The following is a 23,815-nucleotide window of genomic DNA, read 5'->3' on the forward strand; positions in this document are numbered from 1 at the left end:
GACGAAGTGTTTTACGGGAAAACCGTGAGCGATAGGACGAAAGTCGTAAGACATAAAATTGATCCACATAACCAGCTTCATAATTTGTATGCTTCTGATTTTTCGAGAAACCGATATTAAGGATTTTTAAACGTCGTACTTAGGTTGGACGATTTTTGAAAACCTAAAATTTGAAATAACTAATTTTTGGAAAAATGAAAAACTGATTCTGGTTTACGATTACATGTAGAACACTTTAACTCCTGTGACAAATTGTCGTTGGACCACCGGGTGACCTAGGAAACGCGAATGAAAAATGAAAATTTCGAAAAATGAAAATTCTCGTTTACGAAGTGTTTTACGGGAAAACCGTGAGCGATAGGACGAAAGTCGTAAGACATAAAATTGATCCCCATAACCAGCTTCATAATTTGTATGCTTTTGATTTTTCGAGAAACCGATATTAAAGATTTTGCAACGATAATTTGAATGCAACGACGGGTAGTATTGTATACGAGAAACGATTCGGAACGGAGATGATTTGTCAGTCAATGATAATTAGTTGGATATATTATATTATTACCTATATTTAAATTGTAATATATCGTTATTTTACGCGATTTCGTAAAAAATTATATTTCATACGCACATAAAATGTTTTCTATATTGACAATGGATTTTTTTTTTTTACGGTTACTTGAAGGAAAACTTATGGATAACCTAGTATTGGATTTTTGAACCTTAAGTATAAATCACAAAGATTTTACGAATTTTCAACTTCAAAATTCTTTGCAAATTTTCGTGATTTTGATATATTTTCTAAACATTTGAACTTTAAATGCTTATAAACAAAAATTGTGACTAACGATTTTTGATTTATTTTTTACCACGATAAGTTTCAATTGTCTATAAGTAGCTTAGAAATGTCGAAATATTTTGAAAATTTAATCGCAAATCGATAACGCTAATATAAACGTTTGTTGAAAATTTCAAGTATTTACAATGATTCGTTTTTGACTTACGGCAAAATCAAAAAATCGATTTTGTCTTTTCAAAGAGGGGCTGAAGTCAAAAACGAAGCATTATTACTACTCCAAAAAGTGACGACGGACACAAAAATAATACAAACATCATTGTGAAATCATTACATTCATCAGTCCGTTCAAAATCTAAAAATATTAATTTGTATTATTCGTCAAAATTAACTTATAAAATCATATTTTATAGTTTTTAAGAAGTAAAAATATCAGGTTAAATGAAACGTGTGCAAGTTAAAAATGATAAATTAGAATCATTTTCTTAATCGAGTAGTCAAGGATCAAGACACTTACTTGTGTTAACTTGGGGCATAAAATATGAACAATTCGTTTATAATATCAAAAATCTTTATTAAATGAACAACAACTACACGCAAAAGCTAAGTAAAAACAAAGACCAGTTACGTTAAACGCCCGTCCGGTGAACGGCACACAACCAACTAGTTTTTCTCTGAGGCGATCGGGCATCGGCCGACGGATGTCGTCCCCACTACCGCCCTCTGTCGGTGCATACATTTAATAATTTTGAGTGTTTTATAAGCAGTTTAAAATAGAAATTAGTCAAAATTATCATATAAAAACATGTATTATAGTGTATTCAAAATACCAGGTTAAATGAAACACGTGAAAGATAATAATGGTAAATTTCTTAAACTATTGTTCAAGTTACTAAACATTAACTTAATATTTGAGTGTTTTATAAATGTTTTATAATGATCATTTAAATATAGTAAAAATAAAATATATTTATAGCATAGGTAAATTTTAAGAATAAACAATACAAGCTAAAGGTGTTTACTATTATTTTATTCAGATATTTAACAAATCTCAATTGTTTCACAGGTATTAATTTAGTATCAATTATATTCAATAACCATTGCACGCACATTGCATAAATCCAATATTATTATCAGTATCTTCTAGTCCATTTTCAACATAGGATGTTGATACTTTCCTTGGTGGTAGAAATGTGAATTCGTGTCTCAGCGTGCCTTGATTGATCTGATATACTGCCATCTGAAAAAATGTAGTAAGTTAATAATGTATAACGGTTGGAGAATAACTTGAGAATACAGTGTTTTACAGGCAGTTCAAAGTATGAATTTGTAATATTAGTCAATATTATCATATAAAAAACATGTTTTATAGTGTTTATGAAGTATCAGCTTAAATGACAAATATGGATGTTAGTAATGGTAAATAAGAATCGTTTACTTAATCTAATTGTCTAGGTTTCATGACACTAACTTGATAATTGAGATTTTTATGAGCAGCTAAAAATATGAATTTGTAATATTCGTCAAAATTATGATATATAAGCACGTTTTATAGTGTTTATTATTAAGTATGAGCCTAAATGAAATATATGGAAGTTAATAATGGTAAATAAGAACCATTTACTTAATATAATGGTTAGGGTTTTGTGACACTAACTTTTTGTAACACTACTATTAATTGAATATCAATTACATTCAATACCCATTACACACACGTTGCATAAAACCATTAATATTAGCAGTACCTTCTATTCCATTTACAACGGAAGATGTTGTAACTTTCCCAAGTGATAGAAATGTGAATTCATGGTCTCAGCATGCCTCGAGTGATCTGCTGTACTGCCATCTAAAACACAAAGTAGTCAGTTATATATGTATAAAGGTTAAAGAAATAATTATAATGCTTAGCAACAAAAGAGATAGTACAAATCTACCAGAATGTTTTGTTCAGTTTTAATGTAAAACAAAATATAAGTAAAGAATACACTTGTACATTAACATAAAATTGCTGATTTTCAATATTAAAATAATAAGAGTTTGTAATACTTGTATACATTATACAATAAGAGTCATTGTCATAATCTAGTAGTCAAGGTTTCTAAACACTAACATGAGAATTGAGTGATTTATAAGCAGTTAAAAATATGACTCTGTAATATTTGTTAAAATTACCATGTAAAATCATGTTTTATTGTGTTTATGAAGTATCAGCTTAAATGTAATATTTGAATGTCAATTATTGAAAATTAGAATCATTTGCTTATAATCTAATGGTCAGGGTTTCATGACACTGACTTTTTGTTACACTACTATTAATTTAATATCAATTAAATTCAATACCCATTACACGCACGTTGCACAAAACCCTTATTATTAGCAGTATCGTCTAGTACATTTTCAACGTAGGATGTTGATATTTTGCATAGTGGTAGAAATGTGAATTCATGTCTCAGCATGTATTGAGTGATCTGCTGTACTGCCATCTAAAAATAAAAAATGGTCAGTTGAATATGTATAGTGTTTGGAGAATAACTTGAGAATACAGTGTTTTACAAGCAGTTCAAAGTATGACTTTGTAATATTTTTTAAAATTATCATATCAAAATTATGATATTAAATCATTTTTAATTGTGTTTATGAAGTATCATCATAAATGTAATATTTGAATGTCAATTATGGAAAATTAGAATCATTTGCTTATAATCTAATGGTCAGGGTTTCATGACACTGACTTTTTGTTACACTACTATTAATTTAATATCAATTAAATTTAATACCCATTACACTCACGTTGCACAAAACCATTATTATTAGCAGTATCGTCTAGTACATTTTCAACGTAGGATGTTGATATTTAGCATAGTGGTAGAAATGTGAATTCATGTCTCAGCATGTATTGAATGATCTGCTGTACTGCCATCTAAAAAAAAAATTGTAAGTTAAATATGTATAATGTTTGGAGGATAAAATGTCGCTACTAGACACCGTAAGGAGGACAACAATTTTTATATAACAACTAGTACGTGGACAACACTGAATAATTTTGAAATGGAAACAATCAAAACATAAACTAACAGACAAACTTCATTTTTTACAAAATTATTGAAAACAATTGACAGCTGAAACTCAAATACAAATACGAATGTAAAACTGTAAATTGATATGAAATATAGACATAATATATAAACAGACGATAAGAAATAATAATTATGATAAGCCATAAAAGATAGTACCTACTAATATACCAGAATGTTTTGTAGAATATAAATGTACCTATTATAAGTGTGACTATTAATTGTACAACTGAAAATTTGCTCCTTTTCAATATTAAATAAGCGGATATCGTTCCGGTGTATAGTAGAGATGGAGAGTAGGTCACTGGTCACTATAATGGATGTGTTAAATTTGAATGCAACGACGGGTAGCATTGTATACGAAAAACGATTCTGAACGGAGATGATTTGTCAGTCAATGATAATTAGTTGGATATATTATATTATTACCTATATTTAAATTGTAATATATCGTTATTTTACGCGATTTCGTAAAAAATTATATTTCATACGCACATAAAATGTTTTCTATATTGACAATGGATTTTTTTTTTTTACGGTTACTTGAAGGAAAACTTATGGATAACCTAGTATTGGATTTTTGAACCTTAAGTATAAATCACAAAGATTTTACGAATTTTCAACTTCAAAATTCTTTGCAAATTTTCGTGATTTTGATATATTTTCTAAACATTTGAACTTTAAATGCTTATAAACAAAAATTGTGACTAACGATTTTTGATTTATTTTTTACCACGATAAGTTTCAATTGTCTATAAGTAGCTTAAAAAATGTCGAAATATTTTGAAAATTTAATCGCAAATCGATAACGCTAATATAAACGTTTGTTGAAAATTTCAAGTATTTACAATGATTCGTTTTTGACTTACGGCAAAATCAAAAAATCGATTTTGTCTTTTCAAAGAGGGGCTGAAGTCAAAAACGAAGCATTATTACTACTCCAAAAAGTGACGACGGACACAAAAATAATACAAACATCATTGTGAAATCATTACATTCATCAGTCCGTTCAAAATCTAAAAATATTAATTTGTATTATTCGTCAAAATTAACTTATAAAATCATATTTTATAGTTTTTAAGAAGTAAAAATATCAGGTTAAATGAAACGTGTGCAAGTTAAAAATGATAAATTAGAATCATTTTCTTAATCGAGTAGTCAAGGATCAAGACACTTACTTGTGTTAACTTGGGGCATAAAATATGAACAATTCGTTTATAATATCAAAAATCTTTATTAAATGAACAACAACTACACGCAAAAGCTAAGTAAAAACAAAGACCAGTTACGTTAAACGCCCGTCCGGTGAACGGCACACAACCAACTAGTTTTTCTCTGAGGCGATCGGGCATCGGCCGACGGATGTCGTCCCCACTACCGCCCTCTGTCGGTGCATACATTTAATAATTTTGAGTGTTTTATAAGCAGTTTAAAATAGAAATTAGTCAAAATTATCATATAAAAACATGTATTATAGTGTATTCAAAATACCAGGTTAAATGAAACACGTGAAAGATAATAATGGTAAATTTCTTAAACTATTGTTCAAGTTACTAAACATTAACTTAATATTTGAGTGTTTTATAAATGTTTTATAATGATCATTTAAATATAGTAAAAATAAAATATATTTATAGCATAGGTAAATTTTAAGAATAAACAATACAAGCTAAAGGTGTTTACTATTATTTTATTCAGATATTTAACAAATCTCAATTGTTTCACAGGTATTAATTTAGTATCAATTATATTCAATAACCATTGCACGCACATTGCATAAATCCAATATTATTATCAGTATCTTCTAGTCCATTTTCAACATAGGATGTTGATACTTTCCTTGGTGGTAGAAATGTGAATTCGTGTCTCAGCGTGCCTTGATTGATCTGATATACTGCCATCTGAAAAAATGTAGTAAGTTAATAATGTATAACGGTTGGAGAATAACTTGAGAATACAGTGTTTTACAGGCAGTTCAAAGTATGAATTTGTAATATTAGTCAATATTATCATATAAAAAACATGTTTTATAGTGTTTATGAAGTATCAGCTTAAATGACAAATATGGATGTTAGTAATGGTAAATAAGAATCGTTTACTTAATCTAATTGTCTAGGTTTCATGACACTAACTTGATAATTGAGATTTTTATGAGCAGCTAAAAATATGAATTTGTAATATTCGTCAAAATTATGATATATAAGCACGTTTTATAGTGTTTATTATTAAGTATGAGCCTAAATGAAATATATGGAAGTTAATAATGGTAAATAAGAACCATTTACTTAATATAATGGTTAGGGTTTTGTGACACTAACTTTTTGTAACACTACTATTAATTGAATATCAATTACATTCAATACCCATTACACACACGTTGCATAAAACCATTAATATTAGCAGTACCTTCTATTCCATTTACAACGGAAGATGTTGTAACTTTCCCAAGTGATAGAAATGTGAATTCATGGTCTCAGCATGCCTCGAGTGATCTGCTGTACTGCCATCTAAAACACAAAGTAGTCAGTTATATATGTATAAAGGTTAAAGAAATAATTATAATGCTTAGCAACAAAAGAGATAGTACAAATCTACCAGAATGTTTTGTTCAGTTTTAATGTAAAACAAAATATAAGTAAAGAATACACTTGTACATTAACATAAAATTGCTGATTTTCAATATTAAAATAATAAGAGTTTGTAATACTTGTATACATTATACAATAAGAGTCATTGTCATAATCTAGTAGTCAAGGTTTCTAAACACTAACATGAGAATTGAGTGATTTATAAGCAGTTAAAAATATGACTCTGTAATATTTGTTAAAATTACCATGTAAAATCATGTTTTATTGTGTTTATGAAGTATCAGCTTAAATGTAATATTTGAATGTCAATTATTGAAAATTAGAATCATTTGCTTATAATCTAATGGTCAGGGTTTCATGACACTGACTTTTTGTTACACTACTATTAATTTAATATCAATTAAATTCAATACCCATTACACGCACGTTGCACAAAACCCTTATTATTAGCAGTATCGTCTAGTACATTTTCAACGTAGGATGTTGATATTTTGCATAGTGGTAGAAATGTGAATTCATGTCTCAGCATGTATTGAGTGATCTGCTGTACTGCCATCTAAAAATAAAAAATGGTCAGTTGAATATGTATAGTGTTTGGAGAATAACTTGAGAATACAGTGTTTTACAAGCAGTTCAAAGTATGACTTTGTAATATTTTTTAAAATTATCATATCAAAATTATGATATTAAATCATTTTTAATTGTGTTTATGAAGTATCATCATAAATGTAATATTTGGATGTCAATAATGGAAAATTAGAATCATTTGCTTATAATCTAATGGTCAGGGTTTCATGACACTGACTTTTTGTTACACTACTATTAATTTAATATCAATTAAATTTAATACCCATTACACTCACGTTGCACAAAACCATTATTATTAGCAGTATCGTCTAGTACATTTTCAACGTAGGATGTTGATATTTAGCATAGTGGTAGAAATGTGAATTCATGTCTCAGCATGTATTGAATGATCTGCTGTACTTCCATCTAAAAAAAAAATTGTAAGTTAAATATGTATAATGTTTGGATGATAAAATGTCGCTACTAGACACCGTAAGGAGGACAACAATTTTTATTTAACAACTAGTACGTGGACAACGCTGAATAATTTTGAAATGGAAACAATCAAAACATAAACTAACAGACAAACTTCATTTTTTTACAAAATTATTGAAAACAATTGACAGTTGAAACTCAAATACAAATACGAATGTAAAACTGTAAATTGATATGAAATATAGACATAATATATAAACAGACGATAAGAAATAATAATTATGATAAGCCATAAAAGATAGTACCTACTAATATACCAGAATGTTTTGTAGAATATAAATGTACCTATTATAAGTGTGACTATTAATTGTACAACTGAAAATTTGCTCCTTTTCAATATTAAATAAGCGGATATCGTTCCGGTGTATAGTAGAGATGGAGAGTAGGTCACTGGTCACTATAATGGATGTGTTAAATTTGAATGCAACGACGGGTAGCATTGTATACGAAAAACGATTCTGAACGGAGATGATTTGTCAGTCAATGATAATTAGTTGGATATATTATATTATTACCTATATTTAAATTGTAATATATCGTTATTTTACGCGATTTCGTAAAAAATTATATTTCATACGCACATAAAATGTTTTCTATATTGACAATGGATTTTTTTTTTTTACGGTTACTTGAAGGAAAACTTATGGATAACCTAGTATTGGATTTTTGAACCTTAAGTATAAATCACAAAGATTTTACGAATTTTCAACTTCAAAATTCTTTGCAAATTTTCGTGATTTTGATATATTTTCTAAACATTTGAACTTTAAATGCTTATAAACAAAAATTGTGACTAACGATTTTTGATTTATTTTTTACCACGATAAGTTTCAATTGTCTATAAGTAGCTTAAAAAATGTCGAAATATTTTGAAAATTTAATCGCAAATCGATAACGCTAATATAAACGTTTGTTGAAAATTTCAAGTATTTACAATGATTCGTTTTTGACTTACGGCAAAATCAAAAAATCGATTTTGTCTTTTCAAAGAGGGGCTGAAGTCAAAAACGAAGCATTATTACTACTCCAAAAAGTGACGACGGACACAAAAATAATACAAACATCATTGTGAAATCATTACATTCATCAGTCCGTTCAAAATCTAAAAATATTAATTTGTATTATTCGTCAAAATTAACTTATAAAATCATATTTTATAGTTTTTAAGAAGTAAAAATATCAGGCTAAATGAAACGTGTGCAAGTTAAAAATGATAAATTAGAATCATTTTCTTAATCGAGTAGTCAAGGATCAAGACACTTACTTGTGTTAACTTGGGGCATAAAATATGAACAATTCGTTTATAATATCAAAAATCTTTATTAAATGAACAACAACTACACGCAAAAGCTAAGTAAAAACAAAGACCAGTTACGTTAAACGCCCGTCCGGTGAACGGCACACAACCAACTAGTTTTTCTCTGAGGCGATCGGGCATCGGCCGACGGATGTCGTCCCCACTACCGCCCTCTGTCGGTGCATACATTTAATAATTTTGAGTGTTTTATAAGCAGTTTAAAATAGAAATTAGTCAAAATTATCATATAAAAACATGTATTATAGTGTATTCAAAATACCAGGTTAAATGAAACACGTGAAAGATAATAATGGTAAATTTCTTAAACTATTGTTCAAGTTACTAAACATTAACTTAATATTTGAGTGTTTTATAAATGTTTTATAATGATCATTTAAATATAGTAAAAATAAAATATATTTATAGCATAGGTAAATTTTAAGAATAAACAATACAAGCTAAAGGTGTTTACTATTATTTTATTCAGATATTTAACAAATCTCAATTGTTTCACAGGTATTAATTTAGTATCAATTATATTCAATAACCATTGCACGCACATTGCATAAATCCAATATTATTATCAGTATCTTCTAGTCCATTTTCAACATAGGATGTTGATACTTTCCTTGGTGGTAGAAATGTGAATTCGTGTCTCAGCGTGCCTTGATTGATCTGATATACTGCCATCTGAAAAAATGTAGTAAGTTAATAATGTATAACGGTTGGAGAATAACTTGAGAATACAGTGTTTTACAGGCAGTTCAAAGTATGAATTTGTAATATTAGTCAATATTATCATATAAAAAACATGTTTTATAGTGTTTATGAAGTATCAGCTTAAATGACAAATATGGATGTTAGTAATGGTAAATAAGAATCGTTTACTTAATCTAATTGTCTAGGTTTCATGACACTAACTTGATAATTGAGATTTTTATGAGCAGCTAAAAATATGAATTTGTAATATTCGTCAAAATTATGATATATAAGCACGTTTTATAGTGTTTATTATTAAGTATGAGCCTAAATGAAATATATGGAAGTTAATAATGGTAAATAAGAACCATTTACTTAATATAATGGTTAGGGTTTTGTGACACTAACTTTTTGTAACACTACTATTAATTGAATATCAATTACATTCAATACCCATTACACACACGTTGCATAAAACCATTAATATTAGCAGTACCTTCTATTCCATTTACAACGGAAGATGTTGTAACTTTCCCAAGTGATAGAAATGTGAATTCATGGTCTCAGCATGCCTCGAGTGATCTGCTGTACTGCCATCTAAAACACAAAGTAGTCAGTTATATATGTATAAAGGTTAAAGAAATAATTATAATGCTTAGCAACAAAAGAGATAGTACAAATCTACCAGAATGTTTTGTTCAGTTTTAATGTAAAACAAAATATAAGTAAAGAATACACTTGTACATTAACATAAAATTGCTGATTTTCAATATTAAAATAATAAGAGTTTGTAATACTTGTATACATTATACAATAAGAGTCATTGTCATAATCTAGTAGTCAAGGTTTCTAAACACTAACATGAGAATTGAGTGATTTATAAGCAGTTAAAAATATGACTCTGTAATATTTGTTAAAATTACCATGTAAAATCATGTTTTATTGTGTTTATGAAGTATCAGCTTAAATGTAATATTTGAATGTCAATTATTGAAAATTAGAATCATTTGCTTATAATCTAATGGTCAGGGTTTCATGACACTGACTTTTTGTTACACTACTATTAATTTAATATCAATTAAATTCAATACCCATTACACGCACGTTGCACAAAACCCTTATTATTAGCAGTATCGTCTAGTACATTTTCAACGTAGGATGTTGATATTTTGCATAGTGGTAGAAATGTGAATTCATGTCTCAGCATGTATTGAGTGATCTGCTGTACTGCCATCTAAAAATAAAAAATGGTCAGTTGAATATGTATAGTGTTTGGAGAATAACTTGAGAATACAGTGTTTTACAAGCAGTTCAAAGTATGACTTTGTAATATTTTTTAAAATTATCATATCAAAATTATGATATTAAATCATTTTTAATTGTGTTTATGAAGTATCATCATAAATGTAATATTTGGATGTCAATAATGGAAAATTAGAATCATTTGCTTATAATCTAATGGTCAGGGTTTCATGACACTGACTTTTTGTTACACTACTATTAATTTAATATCAATTAAATTTAATACCCATTACACTCACGTTGCACAAAACCATTATTATTAGCAGTATCGTCTAGTACATTTTCAACGTAGGATGTTGATATTTAGCATAGTGGTAGAAATGTGAATTCATGTCTCAGCATGTATTGAATGATCTGCTGTACTTCCATCTAAAAAAAAAATTGTAAGTTAAATATGTATAATGTTTGGATGATAAAATGTCGCTACTAGACACCGTAAGGAGGACAACAATTTTTATTTAACAACTAGTACGTGGACAACGCTGAATAATTTTGAAATGGAAACAATCAAAACATAAACTAACAGACAAACTTCATTTTTTTACAAAATTATTGAAAACAATTGACAGTTGAAACTCAAATACAAATACGAATGTAAAACTGTAAATTGATATGAAATATAGACATAATATATAAACAGACGATAAGAAATAATAATTATGATAAGCCATAAAAGATAGTACCTACTAATATACCAGAATGTTTTGTAGAATATAAATGTACCTATTATAAGTGTGACTATTAATTGTACAACTGAAAATTTGCTCCTTTTCAATATTAAATAAGCGGATATCGTTCCGGTGTATAGTAGAGATGGAGAGTAGGTCACTGGTCACTATAATGGATGTGTTAAATTTGAATGCAACGACGGGTAGCATTGTATACGAAAAACGATTCTGAACGGAGATGATTTGTCAGTCAATGATAATTAGTTGGATATATTATATTATTACCTATATTTAAATTGTAATATATCGTTATTTTACGCGATTTCGTAAAAAATTATATTTCATACGCACATAAAATGTTTTCTATATTGACAATGGATTTTTTTTTTTTACGGTTACTTGAAGGAAAACTTATGGATAACCTAGTATTGGATTTTTGAACCTTAAGTATAAATCACAAAGATTTTACGAATTTTCAACTTCAAAATTCTTTGCAAATTTTCGTGATTTTGATATATTTTCTAAACATTTGAACTTTAAATGCTTATAAACAAAAATTGTGACTAACGATTTTTGATTTATTTTTTACCACGATAAGTTTCAATTGTCTATAAGTAGCTTAAAAAATGTCGAAATATTTTGAAAATTTAATCGCAAATCGATAACGCTAATATAAACGTTTGTTGAAAATTTCAAGTATTTACAATGATTCGTTTTTGACTTACGGCAAAATCAAAAAATCGATTTTGTCTTTTCAAAGAGGGGCTGAAGTCAAAAACGAAGCATTATTACTACTCCAAAAAGTGACGACGGACACAAAAATAATACAAACATCATTGTGAAATCATTACATTCATCAGTCCGTTCAAAATCTAAAAATATTAATTTGTATTATTCGTCAAAATTAACTTATAAAATCATATTTTATAGTTTTTAAGAAGTAAAAATATCAGGTTAAATGAAACGTGTGCAAGTTAAAAATGATAAATTAGAATCATTTTCTTAATCGAGTAGTCAAGGATCAAGACACTTACTTGTGTTAACTTGGGGCATAAAATATGAACAATTCGTTTATAATATCAAAAATCTTTATTAAATGAACAACAACTACACGCAAAAGCTAAGTAAAAACAAAGACCAGTTACGTTAAACGCCCGTCCGGTGAACGGCACACAACCAACTAGTTTTTCTCTGAGGCGATCGGGCATCGGCCGACGGATGTCGTCCCCACTACCGCCCTCTGTCGGTGCATACATTTAATAATTTTGAGTGTTTTATAAGCAGTTTAAAATAGAAATTAGTCAAAATTATCATATAAAAACATGTATTATAGTGTATTCAAAATACCAGGTTAAATGAAACACGTGAAAGATAATAATGGTAAATTTCTTAAACTATTGTTCAAGTTACTAAACATTAACTTAATATTTGAGTGTTTTATAAATGTTTTATAATGATCATTTAAATATAGTAAAAATAAAATATATTTATAGCATAGGTAAATTTTAAGAATAAACAATACAAGCTAAAGGTGTTTACTATTATTTTATTCAGATATTTAACAAATCTCAATTGTTTCACAGGTATTAATTTAGTATCAATTATATTCAATAACCATTGCACGCACATTGCATAAATCCAATATTATTATCAGTATCTTCTAGTCCATTTTCAACATAGGATGTTGATACTTTCCTTGGTGGTAGAAATGTGAATTCGTGTCTCAGCGTGCCTTGATTGATCTGATATACTGCCATCTGAAAAAATGTAGTAAGTTAATAATGTATAACGGTTGGAGAATAACTTGAGAATACAGTGTTTTACAGGCAGTTCAAAGTATGAATTTGTAATATTAGTCAATATTATCATATAAAAAACATGTTTTATAGTGTTTATGAAGTATCAGCTTAAATGACAAATATGGATGTTAGTAATGGTAAATAAGAATCGTTTACTTAATCTAATTGTCTAGGTTTCATGACACTAACTTGATAATTGAGATTTTTATGAGCAGCTAAAAATATGAATTTGTAATATTCGTCAAAATTATGATATATAAGCACGTTTTATAGTGTTTATTATTAAGTATGAGCCTAAATGAAATATATGGAAGTTAATAATGGTAAATAAGAACCATTTACTTAATATAATGGTTAGGGTTTTGTGACACTAACTTTTTGTAACACTACTATTAATTGAATATCAATTACATTCAATACCCATTACACACACGTTGCATAAAACCATTAATATTAGCAGTACCTTCTATTCCATTTACAACGGAAGATGTTGTAACTTTCCCAAGTGATAGAAATGTGAATTCATGGTCTCAGCATGCCTCGAGTGATCTGCTGTACTGCCATCTAAAACACAAAGTAGTCAGTTATATATGTATAAAGGTTAAAGAAATAATTATAATGCTTAGCAACAAAAGAGATAGTACAAATCTACCAGAATGTTTTGTTCAGTTTTAATGTAAAACAAAATATAAGTAAAGAATACACTTGTACATTAACATAAAATTGCTGATTTTCAATATTAAAATAATAAGAGTTTGTAATACTTGTATACATTATACAATAAGAGTCATTGTCATAATCTAGTAGTCAAGGTTTCTAAACACTAACATGAGAATTGAGTGATTTATAAGCAGTTAAAAATATGACTCTGTAATATTTGTTAAAATTACCATGTAAAATCATGTTTTATTGTGTTTATGAAGTATCAGCTTAAATGTAATATTTGAATGTCAATTATTGAAAATTAGAATCATTTGCTTATAATCTAATGGTCAGGGTTTCATGACACTGACTTTTTGTTACACTACTATTAATTTAATATCAATTAAATTCAATACCCATTACACGCACGTTGCACAAAACCCTTATTATTAGCAGTATCGTCTAGTACATTTTCAACGTAGGATGTTGATATTTTGCATAGTGGTAGAAATGTGAATTCATGTCTCAGCATGTATTGAGTGATCTGCTGTACTGCCATCTAAAAATAAAAAATGGTCAGTTGAATATGTATAGTGTTTGGAGAATAACTTGAGAATACAGTGTTTTACAAGCAGTTCAAAGTATGACTTTGTAATATTTTTTAAAATTATCATATCAAAATTATGATATTAAATCATTTTTAATTGTGTTTATGAAGTATCATCATAAATGTAATATTTGGATGTCAATAATGGAAAATTAGAATCATTTGCTTATAATCTAATGGTCAGGGTTTCATGACACTGACTTTTTGTTACACTACTATTAATTTAATATCAATTAAATTTAATACCCATTACACTCACGTTGCACAAAACCATTATTATTAGCAGTATCGTCTAGTACATTTTCAACGTAGGATGTTGATATTTAGCATAGTGGTAGAAATGTGAATTCATGTCTCAGCATGTATTGAATGATCTGCTGTACTTCCATCTAAAAAAAAAATTGTAAGTTAAATATGTATAATGTTTGGATGATAAAATGTCGCTACTAGACACCGTAAGGAGGACAACAATTTTTATTTAACAACTAGTACGTGGACAACGCTGAATAATTTTGAAATGGAAACAATCAAAACATAAACTAACAGACAAACTTCATTTTTTTACAAAATTATTGAAAACAATTGACAGTTGAAACTCAAATACAAATACGAATGTAAAACTGTAAATTGATATGAAATATAGACATAATATATAAACAGACGATAAGAAATAATAATTATGATAAGCCATAAAAGATAGTACCTACTAATATACCAGAATGTTTTGTAGAATATAAATGTACCTATTATAAGTGTGACTATTAATTGTACAACTGAAAATTTGCTCCTTTTCAATATTAAATAAGCGGATATCGTTCCGGTGTATAGTAGAGATGGAGAGTAGGTCACTGGTCACTATAATGGATGTGTTAAATTTGAATGCAACGACGGGTAGCATTGTATACGAAAAACGATTCTGAACGGAGATGATTTGTCAGTCAATGATAATTAGTTGGATATATTATATTATTACCTATATTTAAATTGTAATATATCGTTATTTTACGCGATTTCGTAAAAAATTATATTTCATACGCACATAAAATGTTTTCTATATTGACAATGGATTTTTTTTTTTTACGGTTACTTGAAGGAAAACTTATGGATAACCTAGTATTGGATTTTTGAACCTTAAGTATAAATCACAAAGATTTTACGAATTTTCAACTTCAAAATTCTTTGCAAATTTTCGTGATTTTGATATATTTTCTAAACATTTGAACTTTAAATGCTTATAAACAAAAATTGTGACTAACGATTTTTGATTTATTTTTTACCACGATAAGTTTCAATTGTCTATAAGTAGCTTAAAAAATGTCGAAATATTTTGAAAATTTAATCGCAAATCGATAACGCTAATATAAACGTTTGTTGAAAATTTCAAGTATTTACAATGATTCGTTTTTGACTTACGGCAAAATCAAAAAATCGATTTTGTCTTTTCAAAGAGGGGCTGAAGTCAAAAACGAAGCATTATTACTACTCCAAAAAGTGACGACGGACACAAAAATAATACAAACATCATTGTGAAATCATTACATTCATCAGTCCGTTCAAAATCTAAAAATATTAATTTGTATTATTCGTCAAAATTAACTTATAAAATCATATTTTATAGTTTTTAAGAAGTAAAAATATCAGGTTAAATGAAACGTGTGCAAGTTAAAAATGATAAATTAGAATCATTTTCTTAATCGAGTAGTCAAGGATCAAGACACTTACTTGTGTTAACTTGGGGCATAAAATATGAACAATTCGTTTATAATATCAAAAATCTTTATTAAATGAACAACAACTACACGCAAAAGCTAAGTAAAAACAAAGACCAGTTACGTTAAACGCCCGTCCGGTGAACGGCACACAACCAACTAGTTTTTCTCTGAGGCGATCGGGCATCGGCCGACGGATGTCGTCCCCACTACCGCCCTCTGTCGGTGCATACATTTAATAATTTTGAGTGTTTTATAAGCAGTTTAAAATAGAAATTAGTCAAAATTATCATATAAAAACATGTATTATAGTGTATTCAAAATACCAGGTTAAATGAAACACGTGAAAGATAATAATGGTAAATTTCTTAAACTATTGTTCAAGTTACTAAACATTAACTTAATATTTGAGTGTTTTATAAATGTTTTATAATGATCATTTAAATATAGTAAAAATAAAATATATTTATAGCATAGGTAAATTTTAAGAATAAACAATACAAGCTAAAGGTGTTTACTATTATTTTATTCAGATATTTAACAAATCTCAATTGTTTCACAGGTATTAATTTAGTATCAATTATATTCAATAACCATTGCACGCACATTGCATAAATCCAATATTATTATCAGTATCTTCTAGTCCATTTTCAACATAGGATGTTGATACTTTCCTTGGTGGTAGAAATGTGAATTCGTGTCTCAGCGTGCCTTGATTGATCTGATATACTGCCATCTGAAAAAATGTAGTAAGTTAATAATGTATAACGGTTGGAGAATAACTTGAGAATACAGTGTTTTACAGGCAGTTCAAAGTATGAATTTGTAATATTAGTCAATATTATCATATAAAAAACATGTTTTATAGTGTTTATGAAGTATCAGCTTAAATGACAAATATGGATGTTAGTAATGGTAAATAAGAATCGTTTACTTAATCTAATTGTCTAGGTTTCATGACACTAACTTGATAATTGAGATTTTTATGAGCAGCTAAAAATATGAATTTGTAATATTCGTCAAAATTATGATATATAAGCACGTTTTATAGTGTTTATTATTAAGTATGAGCCTAAATGAAATATATGGAAGTTAATAATGGTAAATAAGAACCATTTACTTAATATAATGGTTAGGGTTTTGTGACACTAACTTTTTGTAACACTACTATTAATTGAATATCAATTACATTCAATACCCATTACACACACGTTGCATAAAACCATTAATATTAGCAGTACCTTCTATTCCATTTACAACGGAAGATGTTGTAACTTTCCCAAGTGATAGAAATGTGAATTCATGGTCTCAGCATGCCTCGAGTGATCTGCTGTACTGCCATCTAAAACACAAAGTAGTCAGTTATATATGTATAAAGGTTAAAGAAATAATTATAATGCTTAGCAACAAAAGAGATAGTACAAATCTACCAGAATGTTTTGTTCAGTTTTAATGTAAAACAAAATATAAGTAAAGAATACACTTGTACATTAACATAAAATTGCTGATTTTCAATATTAAAATAATAAGAGTTTGTAATACTTGTATACATTATACAATAAGAAGTCATTGTCATAATCTAGTAGTCAAGGTTTCTAAACACTAACATGAGAATTGAGTGATTTATAAGCAGTTAAAAATATGACTCTGTAATATTTGTTAAAATTACCATGTAAAATCATGTTTTATTGTGTTTATGAAGTATCAGCTTAAATGTAATATTTGAATGTCAATTATTGAAAATTAGAATCATTTGCTTATAATCTAATGGTCAGGGTTTCATGACACTGACTTTTTGTTACACTACTATTAATTTAATATCAATTAAATTCAATACCCATTACACGCACGTTGCACAAAACCCTTATTATTAGCAGTATCGTCTAGTACATTTTCAACGTAGGATGTTGATATTTTGCATAGTGGTAGAAATGTGAATTCATGTCTCAGCATGTATTGAGTGATCTGCTGTACTGCCATCTAAAAATAAAAAATGGTCAGTTGAATATGTATAGTGTTTGGAGAATAACTTGAGAATACAGTGTTTTACAAGCAGTTCAAAGTATGACTTTGTAATATTTTTTAAAATTATCATATCAAAATTATGATATTAAATCATTTTTAATTGTGTTTATGAAGTATCATCATAAATGTAATATTTGGATGTCAATAATGGAAAATTAGAATCATTTTGCTTATAATCTAATGGTCAGGGTTTCATGACACTGACTTTTTGTTACACTACTATTAATTTAATATCAATTAAATTTAATACCCATTACACTCACGTTGCACAAAACCATTATTATTAGCAGTATCGTCTAGTACATTTTCAACGTAGGATGTTGATATTTAGCATAGTGGTAGAAATGTGAATTCATGTCTCAGCATGTATTGAATGATCTGCTGTACTTCCATCTAAAAAAAAAAATTGTAAGTTAAATATGTATAATGTTTGGATGATAAAATGTCGCTACTAGACACCGTAAGGAGGACAACAATTTTTATTTAACAACTAGTACGTGGACAACGCTGAATAATTTGAAATGGAAACAATCAAAACATAAACTAACAGACAAACTTCATTTTTTTACAAAATTATTGAAAACAATTGACAGTTGAAACTCAAATACAAATACGAATGTAAAACTGTAAATTGATATGAAATATAGACATAATATATAAACAGACGATAAGAAATAATAATTATGATAAGCCATAAAAGATAGTACCTACTAATATACCAGAATGTTTTGTAGAATATAAATGTACCTATTATAAGTGTGACTATTAATTGTACAACTGAAAATTTGCTCCTTTTCAATATTAAATAAGCGGATATCGTTCCGGTGTATAGTAGAGATGGAGAGTAGGTCACTGGTCACTATAATGGATGTGTTAAATTTGAATGCAACGACGGGTAGCATTGTATACGAAAAACGATTCTGAACGGAGATGATTTGTCAGTCAATGATAATTAGTTGGATATATTATATTATTACCTATATTTAAATTGTAATATATCGTTATTTTACGCGATTTCGTAAAAAATTATATTTCATACGCACATAAAATGTTTTCTATATTGACAATGGATTTTTTTTTTTTACGGTTACTTGAAGGAAAACTTATGGATAACCTAGTATTGGATTTTTGAACCTTAAGTATAAATCACAAAGATTTTACGAATTTTCAACTTCAAAATTCTTTGCAAATTTTCGTGATTTTGATATATTTTCTAAACATTTGAACTTTAAATGCTTATAAACAAAAATTGTGACTAACGATTTTTGATTTATTTTTTACCACGATAAGTTTCAATTGTCTATAAGTAGCTTAAAAAATGTCGAAATATTTTGAAAATTTAATCGCAAATCGATAACGCTAATATAAACGTTTGTTGAAAATTTCAAGTATTTACAATGATTCGTTTTTGACTTACGGCAAAATCAAAAAATCGATTTTGTCTTTTCAAAGAGGGGCTGAAGTCAAAAACGAAGCATTATTACTACTCCAAAAAGTGACGACGGACACAAAAAATAATACAAACATCATTGTGAAATCATTTACATTCATCAGTCCGTTCAAAATCTAAAAATATTAATTTGTATTATTCGTCAAAATTAACTTATAAAATCATATTTTATAGTTTTTAAGAAGTAAAAATATCAGGTTAAATGAAACGTGTGCAAGTTAAAAATGATAAATTAGAATCATTTTCTTAATCGAGTAGTCAAGGATCAAGACACTTACTTGTGTTAACTTGGGGCATAAAATATGAACAATTCGTTTATAATATCAAAAATCTTTATTAAATGAACAACAACTACACGCAAAAGCTAAGTAAAAACAAAGACCAGTTACGTTAAACGCCCGTCCGGTGAACGGCACACAACCAACTAGTTTTTCTCTGAGGCGATCGGGCATCGGCCGACGGATGTCGTCCCCACTACCGCCCTCTGTCGGTGCATACATTTAATAATTTTGAGTGTTTTATAAGCAGTTTAAAATAGAAATTAGTCAAAATTATCATATAAAAACATGTATTATAGTGTATTCAAAATACCAGGTTAAATGAAACACGTGAAAGATAATAATGGTAAATTTCTTAAACTATTGTTCAAGTTACTAAACATTAACTTAATATTTGAGTGTTTTATAAATGTTTTATAATGATCATTTAAATATAGTAAAAATAAAATATATTTATAGCATAGGTAAATTTTAAGAATAAACAATACAAGCTAAAGGTGTTTACTATTATTTTATTCAGATATTTAACAAATCTCAATTGTTTCACAGGTATTAATTTAGTATCAATTATATTCAATAACCATTGCACGCACATTGCATAAATCCAATATTATTATCAGTATCTTCTAGTCCATTTTCAACATAGGATGTTGATACTTTCCTTGGTGGTAGAAATGTGAATTCGTGTCTCAGCGTGCCTTGATTGATCTGATATACTGCCATCTGAAAAAATGTAGTAAGTTAATAATGTATAACGGTTGGAGAATAACTTGAGAATACAGTGTTTTACAGGCAGTTCAAAGTATGAATTTGTAATATTAGTCAATATTATCATATAAAAAACATGTTTTATAGTGTTTATGAAGTATCAGCTTAAATGACAAATATGGATGTTAGTAATGGTAAATAAGAATCGTTTACTTAATCTAATTGTCTAGGTTTCATGACACTAACTTGATAATTGAGATTTTTATGAGCAGCTAAAAATATGAATTTGTAATATTCGTCAAAAATTATGATATATAAGCACGTTTTATAGTGTTTATTATTAAGTATGAGCCTAAATGAAATATATGGAAGTTAATAATGGTAAATAAGAACCATTTACTTAATATAATGGTTAGGGTTTTGTGACACTAACTTTTTGTAACACTACTATTAATTGAATATCAATTACATTCAATACCCATTACACACACGTTGCATAAAACCATTAATATTAGCAGTACCTTCTATTCCATTTACAACGGAAGATGTTGTAACTTTCCCAAGTGATAGAAATGTGAATTCATGGTCTCAGCATGCCTCGAGTGATCTGCTGTACTGCCATCTAAAAACACAAAGTAGTCAGTTATATATGTATAAAGGTTAAAGAAATAATTATAATGCTTAGCAACAAAAGAGATAGTACAAATCTACCAGAATGTTTTGTTCAGTTTTAATGTAAAACAAAATATAAGTAAAGAATACACTTGTACATTAACATAAAATTGCTGATTTTCAATATTAAAATAATAAGAGTTTGTAATACTTGTATACATTATACAATAAGAGTCATTGTCATAATCTAGTAGTCAAGGTTTCTAAACACTAACATGAGAATTGAGTGAATTTATAAGCAGTTAAAAATATGACTCTGTAATATTTGTTAAAATTACCATGTAAAATCATGTTTTTATTGTGTTTATGAAGTATCAGCTTAAATGTAATATTTGAATGTCAATTATTGAAAATTAGAATCATTTGCTTATAATCTAATGGTCAGGGTTTCATGACACTGACTTTTTGTTACACTACTATTAATTTAATATCAATTAAATTCAATACCCATTACACGCACGTTGCACAAAACCCTTATTATTAGCAGTATCGTCTAGTACATTTTCAACGTAGGATGTTGATATTTTGCATAGTGGTAGAAATGTGAATTCATGTCTCAGCATGTATTGAGTGATCTGCTGTACTGCCATCTAAAAATAAAAAATGGTCAGTTGAATATGTATAGTGTTTGGAGAATAACTTGAGAATACAGTGTTTTACAAGCAGTTCAAAGTATGACTTTGTAATATTTTTTAAAATTATCATATCAAAATTATGATATTAAATCATTTTTAATTGTGTTTATGAAGTATCATCATAAATGTAATATTTGAATGTCAATTATGGAAAATTAGAATCATTTGCTTATAATCTAATGGTCAGGGTTTCATGACACTGACTTTTTGTTACACTACTATTAATTTTAATATCAATTAAATTTAATACCCATTACACTCACGTTGCACAAAACCATTATTATTAGCAGTATCGTCTAGTACATTTTCAACGTAGGATGTTGATATTTAGCATAGTGGTAGAAATGTGAATTCATGTCTCAGCATGTATTGAATGATCTGCTGTACTGCCATCCTAAAAAAAAAAAATTGTAAGTTAAATATGTATAATGTTTGGAGGATAAAATGTCGCTACTAGACACCGTAAGGAGGGACAACAATTTTTATATAACAACTAGTACGTGGACAACACTGAATAATTTTGAAATGGAAACAATCAAAACATAAACTAACAGACAAACTTCATTTTTTTACAAAATTATTGAAAAACAATTGACAGCTGAAACTCAAATACAAATACGAATGTAAAACTGTAAATTGATATGAAATATAGACATAATATATAAACAGACGATAAGAAATAATAAATTATGATAAGCCATAAAAGATAGTACCTACTAATATACCAGAATGTTTTGTAGAATATAAATGTACCTATTATAAGTGTGACTATTAATTGTACAACTTGAAAATTTGCTCCTTTTCAATATTAAATAAGCGGATATCGTTCCGGTGTATAGTAGAGATGGAGAGTAGGTCACTGGTCACTATAATGGATGTGTTAAATTTTGAATGCAACGACGGGTAGCATTGTATACGAAAAACGATTCTGAACGGAGATGATTTGTCAGTCAATGATAATTAGTTGGATATATTATATTATTACCTATATTTAAATTGTAATATATCGTTATTTTACGCGATTTCGTAAAAAATTATATTTCATACGCACATAAAATGTTTTCTATATTGACAATGGATTTTTTTTTTTTACGGTTACTTGAAGGAAAACTTATGGATAACCTAGTATTGGATTTTTGAACCTTAAGTATAAATCACAAAGATTTTACGAATTTTCAACTTCAAAATTCTTTGCAAATTTTCGTGATTTTGATATATTTTCTAAACATTCTGAACTTTAAATGCTTATAAACAAAAATTGTGACTAACGATTTTTGATTTATTTTTTACCACGATAAGTTTCAATTGTCTATAAGTAGCTTAAAAAATGTCGAAATATTTTGAAAATTTAATCGCAAATCGATAACGCTAATATAAACGTTTGTTGAAAATTTCAAGTATTTACAATGATTCGTTTTTGACTTACGGCAAAATCAAAAAATCGATTTTGTCTTTTCAAAGAGGGGCTGAAGTCAAAAACGAGAGCATTATTACTACTCCAAAAAGTGACGACGGACACAAAAATAATACAAACATCATTGTGAAATCATTACATTCATCAGTCCGTTCAAAATCTAAAAATATTAATTTTTATTATTCGTCAAAATTAACTTATAAAAATCATATTTTATAGTTTTTAAGAAGTTAAAAATATCAGGTTAAATGAAACGTGTGCAAGTTAAAAATGATAAATTAGAATCATTTTCTTAATCGAGTAGTCAAGGATCAAGACACTTACTTGTGTTAACTTGGGGCATAAAATATGAACAATTCGTTTATAATATCAAAAATCTTTATTAAATGAACA

The 23,815-nt window shown here is 27.8% G+C and overlaps 1 long non-coding RNA gene across 13 annotated transcripts; it reads right to left on the reverse strand.

Annotated features, from left to right (window-relative positions):
• Positions 1-1,802: 1,802 nt before the first annotated feature.
• Positions 1,803-23,815, reverse strand: LOC132927432 (uncharacterized). Of its 13 annotated transcripts, none has more exons than XR_009661733.1 (10): positions 23,747-23,815; positions 21,821-21,963; positions 18,078-18,220; positions 14,341-14,483; positions 10,605-10,747; positions 6,869-7,011; positions 3,571-3,713; positions 3,134-3,276; positions 2,539-2,639; positions 1,803-2,033 (listed from the first exon to the last, which is right to left on the reverse strand). It is a non-coding gene; the product is annotated as an uncharacterized LOC132927432 (long non-coding RNA). The 13 variants fall into 13 exon arrangements; XR_009661732.1 differs by lacking the exon at positions 23,747-23,815 and adding an exon at positions 22,259-22,435 and having other exon boundaries at positions 3,584-3,713; XR_009661728.1 differs by lacking the exon at positions 23,747-23,815 and adding an exon at positions 22,272-22,432.

The sequence above is a fragment of the Rhopalosiphum padi genome, chromosome 3 (assembly GCF_020882245.1).
Source record: "Rhopalosiphum padi isolate XX-2018 chromosome 3, ASM2088224v1, whole genome shotgun sequence".
Lineage (NCBI taxonomy): Eukaryota > Metazoa > Arthropoda > Insecta > Hemiptera > Aphididae > Rhopalosiphum > Rhopalosiphum padi.